This window comes from Lissotriton vulgaris, chromosome 4_1, assembly GCF_964263255.1.
Source record: "Lissotriton vulgaris chromosome 4_1, aLisVul1.2, whole genome shotgun sequence".
NCBI classification, from domain to species: domain Eukaryota; kingdom Metazoa; phylum Chordata; class Amphibia; order Caudata; family Salamandridae; genus Lissotriton; species Lissotriton vulgaris.
In genome coordinates this window covers 1107517539-1107531627 of record NC_141691.1, presented here as the reverse complement: position 1 = coordinate 1107531627, position 14089 = coordinate 1107517539, and the positions used below count along the sequence as shown (strand labels likewise).

Genomic DNA, 14089 nt, shown 5'->3' with positions numbered 1-14089 from the left:
CGCACTGGTGTGGAGGACGATACATAAATGTTATTGCCTAAAGAGGAGACAGCTAGCCGCGTACGGATAGGTGGGGGAGGAGTGGTGGAGCTGTTTCATGCAATCACTGATAAATTCCCCGCTATGTGTGCTCCGGAAAGTTGAATTTTATGTACACTACGATTTCGCTCTACGAATGTAAAACTGCCATATTGTACTATTTGTTATACAAACTTGTAAAATGTGTATCTGCTGGTCAGAATAAAAACAATAAAAAAATATTTATTTTTAATTTTAGACTTCACTGTGCCACATCATCACAGATGGGAATCCTGCCCTTTCTTTGAACTGGACAACCCAATCTGGTGCTCCCCCATAGATTTGTCACTTTTCCCGTTCTGGATTATTGTCTAAATTTACCTCTTAGTTAGGGATCACACCATCCTCTCAAGCTTGTTTTATTTCACAGCTATTGTGAGAAAGTTCCATAGGGTGTTTCACATTTGCTTGACACCTGGTCCCGTATGTGCATGGCTTCACTGATTGTACTTTTCCTTAAGACTCTACATAATCATTAAAAGCTGTCAAATAATTTTTTTGACCTCCTTTTCTTGGTCTGTCGATCCCGCTTCTTCTCCTTTCTCACTCCCTTCTTTTTCATCTCTCCTACAGGCATTTTCGACTCAGGTATAATCCATTATATCCTGATGAAGGTCCCCATATCTTATTGAGGGATCGAAACGTCGTCGACAATTAGTACCATGAGCACTTCAATTGCTATGTAAATAAGTTATGTGAGTATTGGTACTTCGGGTGATATGTGACATAATTTGCTTGCTATTTCTACAGTCACTTAAAAGTGTATGAGCCTTGAAATTCTTTTCTTTTTTTGCTGCTCCCTACTTCATTTTATGAGTTATATGTTTGAATAATAAATATGCTTATAAATCCATTGACATTACACAAAAGGGGGGTTATACCCATGCAGTCACGGGGACCTGGGCGCTATGTTGTACATGAAAAGCAGGGGGTCCCCGCAAGAAGGAGAATAACAATAAGAAGTTTGTGAAAGTTGAAAATACTTCCAAATGAATTTTACGAAAACTTTTTCACAGTATTGCAATTTATTAACAAAACTGGACACATCAAAATAATGACATATATTCGATAATCAATCAGCAAACTTAAGAAGCCCCGAGGGGAGGAGAGGAAGGAAGGGAAAGGGGGTGCTCATTAGAAGGAATTACAGAAAAGTGATAGTCATATTGAGTCAGACCAATCACAAAATTGACATTCACAATTAAACATTTCAAATGTAACATCCAAAATTGGAGGACAAAATTGATGCAATTATGGAAAGGACATTCTCCGGTGTAAACCACATCAATGGTAATGTCAGGGACTTGAGACCGGATGTCGGAGCCGTCGACGTTTCGACCCCTGTATTGTAGGTCAAGTTAATTCCTTAAATGGGGTCTTCATCAGGACAGAAGGGGTGAAGTAGGGGGGGCGCCAAAATCTGGAATTTAGAGAGGGGGAGGGAGGAGTTAGACATTTAAAAGAGGGGTGTACATAAGTATCATAACTTGTTAATTGAAGACGTCGTGAAACTTCGCGTAGTGTCAGAACAACTCCGCCTCCGTTCCCGCCACATCGTTGGACGGCGTTTTTCGAGTTTGACTAACCGTGAGTTTTGTTCTTCCTGTCAAGCGGTCTCCCACTCGGAACCGCGCTGCAGGAGCGACGATAATCCCCTCTCTCTACCCCCGCACAGACTGCAGGCCACGTAGGAAAACCAATGCACTCTACAGCCTGGGCCAGGAGAGAGGGAAGGGTAAAAAATAACAACCCCAGGGAAAGGGGAGGTGAAGAAGGCTTGTAGACCCAGGGATTCTCCTGACAGCTCTCTTTAACCTCGAGAGTATACACGGAACCTCGCACCCTGCAGAGGAAACATAAACAGAAACAAGCACTGATAAATATTCCCTCTGACGTCAATCTCTCTGTGCACAGTCAATTACCCACATCAAACACAACCGCTCTCCTTCTTACCCAATAAGAGCTTTAACAAGTCCGCATAGGAGACCTCGTTCTTCTTATGCAATGCGGAAGTCTTCAAGAAGAAACGCCCCTCCGGGTTAGTTTTCTTTACTGTGTGCTTCACCTTTCTTTTGGGGAAAAAGTCCTCGGACTGAAAAAACCCCGTTCTGCATTCAATGAGTGTAAAACAAAATCCCCACTTCCCTGATCACCGAAAAAACCCGTGGCCACGTAGAGCAAAAACGAAACTAAAACGTTAGCGTTCAGCTGGTTCGTTTCCTGAACCCAAAAGTCACTCACAGGAACGCCGTGAGTCGAAAAAATCCCGGAACTGATTGCACCGGCTCGGATGCAAAGCTCGTGCGCAGCCGCGCACCTGATTCCAAATACTTAGATCCCCGTCCGGAAATCCCAAACACGTCCTTCCAGGTCAGAGCGACGCCTCACTCTGACGAACACCAGAATCGTCCGGAATAGAAAAGAACTCGAACTCAGCCACTCGATCAGGTACTTGAATCCCAGATAGACCACTGACCGGAAATAAAACCAAGCACTGAAAGACCGGTCACACTGCCTTAAAAGCGATCACATGGGAGGAGAAAGGGAGGGGTGTACCAATGAACATGTGCATAGAGAGAGGACTGAGCGCCGTATTTCCTAAATCCCAACAGTACCTCCCCGCAAAGGCCTCCCTACCGGACGGGGCTTGGAAGGGTGACGTAGATGGAAAAGTCTTACCAATCTAGGGGCATGTACCCCACTAGCAGCCTCCCATGTACGATCCTCAGGGGGATATCCCTTCCAGTCTATCAGATACATAAGCTTCCCATTCCTCCTCCTGGAATCCAAGATTGCACTAACCTCAAATTCCTCTTCCTCACCTATCATCACAGGGGGAGGAGGGGGCAGAACCTGAGAGGTAACTACATAGGGTTTCAGAAGGGAGGTATGAAAGACAGGATGGATCCCATACTCATCAGGTAACCCCAACTTCATTGCTACTGGATTAATTATCTTGAGTACTGGAAATGGACCCACAAACCTTGGCTGTAATTTACGCGACCCCCCTAATCGCAAGTTCTTGGTGGAAAGCCACACCTTATCTCCCACCCGATAGGAAGGAGCCAGGACCCTGTGTTTATCTGCCTGCTTCTTCATGTCAACCTTTGCCTTTTCTAGATGTTCCAATGTCGTATTCCAAATCTGAACCAACGAAAGTCCCAAGGCAGTTACCGCCGGTACCTGACCTGAAGGCTGAAAGGGAATCGCTCGGGGGTGAAACCCCATGGAACAAAAGAAAGGGGTCAATCCCACCGCTGAATGCACACTGTTGTTATAGGCGAATTCAGCCAGCGGGAGAGCCACCACCCAACTACAAGCTAAAGATGTACCCAGTCACCTCAAATACTGCTCCATGGTCTGATTGGTGCGTTCCGTCTGACCATCCGACTGAGGATGATATGCGGAGGACAGACATAACTTCATCTTTAAGGCCGCACACAATTCCCTCCAAAAATGAGAGATAAACTGAGCCCCCCTATCGGAAACAATGGCCAGAGGCAAGCCATGCAGGCGTACCACGGAAGACAAAAAGATTGTGGCCAATTCTCCTGCCGTAGGCAACTTGGCCAAGGGTATAAAATGTGCCATCTTAGTGAAGGAATCCACTACAACTAAGATGGTTGTAAACCCAGACTCCAGCAGTAGATCAGTTACAAAATCCATGCTTATGGTTTGCCAGGGAGCCCTAGGGACAGGGAGAGGATGCAGCAATCCAGAGGGTTTAGCATGTGTTGGTTTATTCACTGCACACACAGGACAGGCTTTTACGTACGACTGCACGTCCCTTGCCACGGAATCCCACCAGAACCACCTCAAACAGAATTCCATGGTCTTGGTGGAACCAGGATGCCCAGCCAGAGAAGAAGAATGACACCATTCCAATACCATATCCCTGAGTTTTGGGGGAATAAACAGTTTGTCCTCATGGTACAGCAACCCAGTTCTTAAGGACATCAAGGGTTGAGACATCCAAGGTGTAAGATCAATCTTGGCCAGTTCTACCCGGACCAATTCATTAAAGTCATCAATGGAAATGCTACCTACTATTCTCTCAGGGGCTATAAAGGTACACTTCACGTTCTCACTGGGCAGGCCAAGATGTTTCACATGGATACGGGACAATGCATCTGACTTCACCTGCTGCGCAGCAGGCCTGTAAGTAATGATAAAGTCGTACTCATTGAAAAATGAGACCCACCTCATCTGCCTAGGGGTTAAGGCGCGCGCTGACCTGAAGAATTCTAAGTTTTTATGGTCAGTGAAGATGGTAATCGGATGCCGAGCGCCCCATAAATAATGGCGCCACTCCTCAAAAGACAACTTAATGGCCAGCAATTCACGCTCCGCCACGGTGTAATTCCTCTCGGCGGGCAGCAAGGTCTTAGAGAAAAAGGCGATCGGATGCATCTCTCCATTCTCCGCATCCCTCTGAGACAACACCCCCCCCACCGCACACAGGGAAGCATCAGCCTCCACAAAAAAGGGCAATGAAGGGTCAGGATGAACCAAAACAGGTGCCGTAGTGAACCTCTCGATTAACAGATTCACAGAGGCTTGAGCATGATAGGACCACACAAAGGGCACCCCTTTCCGTAGTAATACTGTCATGGGAGCTATGATCTCGGAAAAGTGCGAAATAAACCGCCGATAGAAATTGGCGAACCCAAGTAAAACTTGAATATCTCTCACACAAGTCGGCGCTGGCCAAGAAGTGATAGCTTCTATTTTCTTGGGATCCATCATGATCCCCTTTTCGGAAATCACAAATCCCAAGAACTCCACCCTAGGTGTGTGAAAGCTACACTTTTCCAATCTGACATACAGCTGATGTTCCTTTAGGCGCTGCAGGACCTGCCCTACATGGACGACGTGTTCCTCAACTGTGGTGGAAAACACGAGGATATCGTCAATGTAGACTATGACGCTCAAATCCAAATATTCCCTTAACACCTCGTTAATGAAAAACTGAAAAGCAGCCGGAGCGTTACAGAGCCCAAAGGGCATAACGCAATACTCATAAAGGCCGAATTTGGTCCGGAAGGCAGTTTTCCATTCATCGCCTTCACGGACACGGATGAGATGGTATGCACCCCTTAGATCTAACTTGGTAAAAACCGTTGCATGCTTCAGTTGATCCAACAACACAGGTATCAAGGGAAGAGGGTACTTGTTCTTAATCGTACCCTTATTGAGCGCTCTATAATCTACACATGCCCGAAGTCCACCTTCCTTCTTCGGAATAAAGAAGATAGCCGATGACACTGGCGAGGAGGAGGGACGTATAAACCCTTTCTCCAACATCTCCTCGATATACCCCTTCAAATGTAGTTCCTCAGGGCCCGATAAAGCATAGACACGACTACAAGGAAGCGTAGCCCCTGGCATCAAATCAATCCGGCAATCAAATGAACGGTGAGGGGGCAATTCTCTAGCTTTCCCTTTATCGAATACATCGCTAAACCCTGCATAGGATTCAGGGACTTTCAACTCATCACCCATCTCACCAGAGCTAGCTGCGCAAGACAAGGGAGTTACCCAATCGGTTTCGACCTTGTAACAATCTTGTAAACAATGAACAGAGTCAAGGGTCACTGTTCTTCTAATCCAGTCTATTTTGGGATTATGGGTCTGCAACCACGGTACTCCCAGAACCACACCGAAGGACGGGGCATCGATCAAATCAAATCCTATTTCCTCCGAATGACCATTGTCTCCCACCATACAGAGAAGTTCAGTCTGACGGGTGATTGTACCCGATGACAACTCAGTCCCATCGATAGCCCTGACAGGTTCTGGTTGCTCCTTGTACACCCAGGGAACTCCAATTCTCTCAGCCAACTTGTTGTCCATAAAGTTTCCCGTAGCCCCTGAGTCCAATAGAGCAGACACCGGAGCCCTATGATTGTTTGAAATCACCAAACAGACAGTGATAGTAAAATGTCGGGGGACCCTCTTCACTATGCCAGGTATTTGATACGGAGTACAAGGAACCACAGAGTCCACATGCAGATCGTCACGATGCACACAAGCCACCGCCTTACGTGGAGGTTCTTTAGAGGGCTTCACTGGACAATCTCTTGCATAATGGCCCGCCTGGCCACAATACAAACATAGATTGTTAGATCTACGCCTTTCCTTTTCCACCAAGGGTAACGGGCCTCTAATACCACCTATCTCCATCGGTTCAGGGGTCGGTTTTAAGTCCCCCCCCACGCCCCGAGTATCACTCCGCAAAGACAGAGGGCGAGGCAGAAAGGGTCTAGGTCTTTCTCCCTTCCTTTCCATCAACCTGTGATTCAACTTCACTACCAAATCAATGAACTCAGTACAATCCGAAGGAGGAGTAACCACCTGAGAAACCACATCCTTTAGCTCCTCACATAATCCCTGATAGAATATGGAGGTGCGTTTATCCACAGGCCAATGAGTTTCCGACACTAATCTATTGAAGGTAGATATATACGTAAGGAGATCCTGTTTGCCCTGCCGTAATGCCATTAATTCTGCGTCACTGGCCTGCATAAACGCATGTTTAGCAAACAAGGCATGCATCATATCCTTAAACGTATCGTAATTTGTCAACACAGGATCGTTGTTCTCCACCAAAGGCACGGCCCACGTAGCCGCAGTCCCGGCTAAATAAGAGATCACAAACGCCACCTTAGCGGAGTCATTAGGGAAAGCTGCAGGCTTACATAAAAAATGTAGATGGCACTGATTCATAAACACCGCGAACTTATTCGAGTCACCAAAGAAACGTTCAGGAACCGCCAAAGGGACTGGAGTAGGGGTGTGAACATTCACTGTCATGGGAGCGGGGCTGGAGCTAGTTCCCCTCTCAAACTGAAAAGTAGCCGGATGTATAACAGGTTTACCTGCTCCCCAACTCCCCTGATCACGGGACCTAGCTACATCCAATTCCCTACGCAAACCCTGATTCTCATGTTTCACCTCCTGCAATTGTGTTTGTAAAGCCGTGATGGCCCCCATTAACTCCTGCATAGAGGGAACCCTCTCTTCCTGCTCATTATCCTCAGTCTTATCTATATCCATCCTCGCTCGGGCAGCGCAACTATTCGTGGGCTTGGTTTTTTTTGTCAAGCGGTCTCCCACTCGGAACCGCGCTGCAGGAGCGACGATAATCCCCTCTCTCTACCCCCGCACAGACTGCAGGCCACGTAGGAAAACCAATGCACTCTACAGCCTGGGCCAGGAGAGAGGGAAGGGTAAAAAATAACAACCCCAGGGAAAGGGGAGGTGAAGAAGGCTTGTAGACCCAGGGATTCTCCTGACAGCTCTCTTTAACCTCGAGAGTATACACGGAACCTCGCACCCTGCAGAGGAAACATAAACAGAAACAAGCACTGATAAATATTCCCTCTGACGTCAATCTCTCTGTGCACAGTCAATTACCCACATCAAACACAACCGCTCTCCTTCTTACCCAATAAGAGCTTTAACAAGTCCGCATAGGAGACCTCGTTCTTCTTATGCAATGCGGAAGTCTTCAAGAAGAAACGCCCCTCCGGGTTAGTTTTCTTTACTGTGTGCTTCACCTTTCTTTTGGGGAAAAAGTCCTCGGACTGAAAAAACCCCGTTCTGCATTCAATGAGTGTAAAACAAAATCCCCACTTCCCTGATCACCGAAAAAACCCGTGGCCACGTAGAGCAAAAACGAAACTAAAACGTTAGCGTTCAGCTGGTTCGTTTCCTGAACCCAAAAGTCACTCACAGGAACGCCGTGAGTCGAAAAAATCCCGGAACTGATTGCACCGGCTCGGATGCAAAGCTCGTGCGCAGCCGCGCACCTGATTCCAAATACTTAGATCCCCGTCCGGAAATCCCAAACACGTCCTTCCAGGTCAGAGCGACGCCTCACTCTGACGAACACCAGAATCGTCCGGAATAGAAAAGAACTCGAACTCAGCCACTCGATCAGGTACTTGAATCCCAGATAGACCACTGACCGGAAATAAAACCAAGCACTGAAAGACCGGTCACACTGCCTTAAAAGCGATCACATGGGAGGAGAAAGGGAGGGGTGTACCAATGAACATGTGCATAGAGAGAGGACTGAGCGCCGTATTTCCTAAATCCCAACACTTCCCACCACTAATGCAGACATACTTGATATGTTAACACATTAATTTAAGCTAATCTGGATACTGGCTAACGGATCCTTTTTCGTTTTTGTCTTCTCCCCATAGCGACCTATTTCCGAGGCTCATCGAGCAATTGCCGAGCTTGGGATCTAGTAAGTCCTTTAAAACATTTGCTCTCCTTTAATACTCTTGATGAGTGCAAACCTTCCCCACTTTTTAAACCGACTCTGCTAATGGAACTTGTTTCCTTTTTTGATCCTGTCTTCTCGCTACAGCGACCAAGTCTAGACAAATTGAGCTGTCCTGCCCCTCAGATCCTGTTCATATACACTCAGGATCAAGTAAGTGGTTCCATCATATCTGTGGCCCTCTGTTAGAACCCTCTTTAATCAGCCCAACAATGTGAGTTTTGTCTGACTTTGTCTCCCATAGCACTGCATGCAACCCTCTACCTACAGTACTCCTTTGGAGCCTGTCGATCCCGTATTAATTTAGTAAGTATGGTCCTTTTTAATCTTTGGTTTTCACAACCATCAACAATTCATTCGGATTTATTAGGTTTACCTTTTTGTGTCTACAGCGATCCTTCTCAAACCTCGGCCCCCTGTTCAAGTGATACAGGACATCCGGCTGCACATTTTTGGCTTTGTAGTTAATTAAGGCCAGCCTTGGCTTTAAACCTAGGTGAGCATCATAGTATACCTCATATGGTGTTCCGTACTGTATCACTACTTGTTCATGTCTGACTCTTTTTTTGGGCCCAAACCATTGTATATTCAGATCCAATTTCCACTCCCTTAGATACTAACTGTTTCTATTGGCCAGGTGGTTCCTCTTTCCACTTGATACTAGAGTGAACACCAAACGGTCACGACTCACTGGGATATCCTCCGCCACAATCCCATCATTGATTCCTCTCTTCTGTTTTTAATTCCTCTGTAGTTTGCGACTTGGGTTTTGCGGTGGATATTCCTCTACGATTGAGTGGGATACCCCAGTTCCTACAGCAGAGCGCCTTGTAGCCTGCTGCTCATGGTAAATGTGTGTATTTACACTTTGACGCCGTTTCACAACGTCTTCAATTAACCTGTTATGATACTTATGTACACCCCTTTTTTAAATGTCTAACTCCTCCCTCCCCCTCTCTAAATTCCAGATTTTGGCGCCCCCCCCTACTTCACCCCTTCTGACCTGATAAAGACCCCATTTAAGGAATTAACTTGACCTACAATACAGGGGTCGAAACGTCGACGGCTTGTTGTTCTCCGACATCCGGTCTCAAGTCCCTGACATTACCATTGGTGTGGTTTACACCGGAGAATGTCCTTTCCATAATTGCATCAATTTTGTTCTCCAATTTTGGATGTTACATTTGAAATGTTTAATTGTGAATGTCAATTTTGTGATTGGTCTGACTCAATATGACTATCACTTTTCTGTAATTCCTTCTAATGAGCACCCCCTTTCCCTTCCTTCCTCTCCTCCCCTCGGGGCTTCTTAAGTTTGCTGATTGATTATCGAATATATGTCATTATTTTGATGTGTCCAGTTTTGTTAATAAATTGCAATACTGTGAAAAAGTTTTCGTAAAATTCATTTGGAAGTATTTTCAACTTTCACAAACTTCTTATTGTTATTCTCCTTCTTGCGGGGACCCCCTGTTTTTCATATAAATCCATTGAGACTTTTGACATAGATTTCATTATGATTCTATGTGCTATGTTTTGTGCTATCCTAAAGTAAGGGGCCATTTGTTCCTTTGTAATGACAGTCTTGAAGGAGTGATAGCCACACTTGGGTCATCCATGAGATTGATGTGGCGCTTTTCACTCTGTTTTAAATCTCAAGTTCTACTGATGAACTGGGAGTTGTTCTAATCCCTTAAGGAGTGTTTTGCTCCACAAAGGGCTTGGTCAACATGTAAGTTCAATATCAAATAACATTTCATAATTAAATGTGAAGCACATTAGGGTTCATAATAAAGACTGACAATTATTGCAAATTCAAGGCATTACTGTAGTGTAGTTCCTATATTCCCAATAGGCTCTGCACATTGGAATAATATACCCTATACATTAGACGTAGGACTGAGGTCGACAAGGTCTCTATCAAATATGTTACATTAAACTTAATAGTGAGTGTCAGCTAGCTCAGAGGTCACTAGAAACTTTCTCGAATTCACAAGAAGGGATTCGTTTCTGACAACCGCATAAACATGACAACTTTGTTTCCCAAGAGTAAGAAATATATCTCTAGAGTCACGGAAACAATAGATAAGTATTTCACTCAGTCAATCATGCATGCTTCATTTCTACAGAGTTGCAGCGAAATAGTGAGATGGGCTTTTTCAATAAAAAGGGTTTATTGAAATGGCTGCAGTTAAGGTACAGGAAGGCGGAGTTTTTCCACAGGTAATCGTGTTCAGAAACATATATGTGCTAAACTGATAAATCTGCAATGTAAAGGAAACTTGGAAGCCTGTATTAGCTTTAACTGGTGGAATCATTTGACCTTCCTGATGACACTAATTTATTATTTTGTGAGGTGTTGTAAGGGAGCTACCAGTTAAGCTGTTATGTGTGTGTTTTTAAAATACAATTATATAACAATTACACTATGTACAGTCTGGGTATTACTAAAATCTATATTTTAGAAGCACTTGTTTTTATCTTAAACATTTTTGCACATTTTATAGCAGTTTATCTTATGCTATGTGCAATGCAAGTTTAAAATAATGACTTACATGTTCGCAGTGCTTTCTGTCATAGGCTGGGACTTTGTAGCACTAAACATACAAAAGTCACTAATCACCACTGCACCAACCTGTGACTATCTAGTTCAGTGCATTTTTAGAGGTTTCAAAATGTGTGATAGTACATTTCCCACTGAACATAACTTGTATTTAATTTTCACGTAAGCTATGCATAATTTCAAATGTAGTTATCTGATGGTAAAAGACCGAAAAAAGTTACAGAAAACGTTGTTTTTTTAGCCATGTCTTTAACTACACCTCCACACTCACTCACGCCACCTCCATTGCATAGAGCATCACAGTTCCCAATTATTTTTTAATGCACTTCGACCACTGCTTGGGATACAGAAGCAGTCCCAAATAGGAGGCCACGCACATAGTCCTGCAGGGATTGTCTTGCAAGTTACTTCTAACTTCTCAGCGCGCACAAATCTCCTTTTTTTCCTGAGTCTCCTACTTCGCTCCTCACTGGTGCTGGATGATCATGCCCTTTCGTTGGTGGCACAACCTAGTGATGACAGTATTGCGGAATTTGTAACAAACAAGGAAACCCAAAGATATATAAGGGACCATGGGCACATATATATGTATTATTAATTCCTTTCCACGCTTGTATGTATGTACATTTTTCCTGTCATGGATATGTCACCACAATTAACTGTCCATTCTAATTTCAAACCAGGGCCTGTTTACTACTTGTTTGTGCCCATGCACTCACTCACTTGTATATAGGCATATGTCTGTTTTATAATTTACTTTTTATTCTTTGAGTCTCGTTTTTTATCTCTGTTTCCTCCATTCTATTATCGACAAAACTTTTCAATATGGCCAATCGATCTTCCTTTATTCTTGGCGCTCAGCGCTGGTCCTTTCTTTTTCTGTTTTTATCCCTGCACGTCACACCCATGCATCCTTATCAAAGACGCTGCACGCAGTACGTGTGTATTCCTTCTCAAGTGGCCACGGCCGAGCGTCAACACGCCACACAGTAAGTTATGCCTTTACCGGCTGGGTATGCTCATAACCGAGTATTTACCTGGATACATGCTGCCCTTCATATTGCCTCTATACTTTTTTTAAATTTTAGATTGGCACATTGCTATTCCACCTAATACCAGCTTTTTTTTTAGCATCTTTGACATTTAATGAAGAAACAAATGAGTAAAAGTGGTTTTCGTTGAAAACAAAAAAAGTATAAGTAGACCCTCCCCTAAAGAATTTAGAAAATTGGATCCAAATAAATAGCACCTGCAATAACTTAGCGTCAATGTTTCAACAGACAATGGTGCCTGGTTTTCCTCAATGAGTTTCTCAACTAGTTTGCTTGATGTGAAGTCCCTTTCAGTGTTGGATTTAGGAGGAAAATATCCACTGAGACATGATGCAAGACTTCGCTTTGGACGAGGAAGTTTCACCTTTAATTTCCTCTTCTCAGGATCATGCATGACAGCATGCCTATCAAGGCTCGCCTTCATTACAAAGGTTTTTCCACATCTAGAGTGTTCACAAACAAAGGGTCGTGCCTCTTCATGGAATGAGAGAATATGGCTTTGGAGATTGAATACAGTTGTGTATTTTCTTCCGCAGTCTTCTATTGGACATTTATATACTTCCCTTTTACTCAAATGAATCTTCTGATGTTGTTTCAGAAAATCCTTACGTTTAAGTTTCTTCTCACAGACCTCACAAATGTGATCTTCAACATGGCTTTCACGCATATGTTTTTAATAGTTCGTCCAGGTTTTAGCTACAAATTGGCAATCCTCTTTCTTGCAAGCATAACCTTGATGGACCTTTTAATGACGCTTCAATTTGCTTGGCATCAGAAAGCTTTTCTCACAGCCTTGGTTACTGCATTTGTATGACATCTCGTTGGTGTGATGGCACTCTTGTGCTGTCAGCTGTTGATGTTTCTTGAAAGACTTGCCACACCCTTCAAAATAACACAAGTATGGCTTTTCTTTATTTTGATGCTTTTGATCTAGATGTTTTCTTAAGTTAGCATTTGTAGTGAAGGCTTCACGACAGTCACCAGCAGAACACAGAAAATGGCCTCTCTCCAGTATGTGTTAACCTGTGTCTACCAAGATGGAACTTTCTTGTGAAGCCTTTTCCACAACCTCCATACTCACAAGCATAGGGTCTCTTGCCAGTGTGCTTGCACATGTGCGCATTCAGCTTCCATGCCTAATTGAAAGACGCACTGCAGGCTGGATCGGAGAAGATGTAGCGCTTCTTGAACTCGTCCACGCCGATCTACCCATGCTTCTAACGAAGCAGTCATGCAGCACACTGCTCTCGATGTCTGGAGACCAGCTTTCGACGGCCGCCATGTTTGTAAAGCACCTAATACCAGCTTGTTTACACACCGAATCCTTACTTGAGACTTTGTAGGTTTGCGTCCGTTTCTCATTTCTAGTGATTGTTGCTGTTCCTTATTATGCCTTACGGTAAGCCAAGACTTGTACCAGAGTTGTATGCTTGCATCTGCTTTCTTAGCTGTTATCTTGATGTCCTTCACGTTGTCTTAATTTGCTTCATTGTATATTGGCATTATCATTTCTTTACCCCTTTCAGCCTGATCATTATTCAAATTGAGTCAGCTAGATATTCACCTTCTCTCCAGGTGCAACCCCCTTTTTTATACATTGCTCTCCCTTAATATCAGAGAATTACATTACCATTTATTTTTAATTTTGGGGGGCGGAGCTAGCCACGGAACGAGATGGCCGCTGTTTGAGCAAGTTCCTCGCCTGAGCCCTTACTTTCCTGAATAAATATCCTTAATGTCCCTCTGATCCCGCATTGCCGCAAGCGAACCGCTACTAGACCAGCGGAGTAGCGATAGGAGCGCCGAAAGCGCCGACCACAGACCCTGAAGCGCCGGGATCCTGAAGGTGCGATTGGGGTCTAGTGACGCTGGTGTGGGCCTAAAGCCTCTGCCTTGCGTGAAGAGGAGACCCGAGACGCGGGCTGTGCGCCGCGGCAGCGCCGGAGGAGAGGCCCCGCCCACCGCAAAGCAGTGAAAGACGGAATCGGACCGTGGAGGCTGCCGGAGGCCCCGGGGACTGGAGTGCTCTGTCCTGCGGTCCCGTAGAGCTTCTGGCGGTGAAGTCGTCGGTGGCAGTCAGCTGGACCGGGTGAGGTAGGTTGT

At 44.8% G+C, this 14089-nt stretch overlaps 1 pseudogene; it reads right to left on the bottom strand.

Annotated features, from left to right (window-relative positions):
* Window positions 1-12288: 12288 nt before the first annotated feature.
* On the bottom strand, window positions 12289-13268 carry LOC147722935 (transcription factor IIIA pseudogene; annotated as a pseudogene).
* Between the last annotated feature and the right edge of the window lie 821 nt (window positions 13269-14089).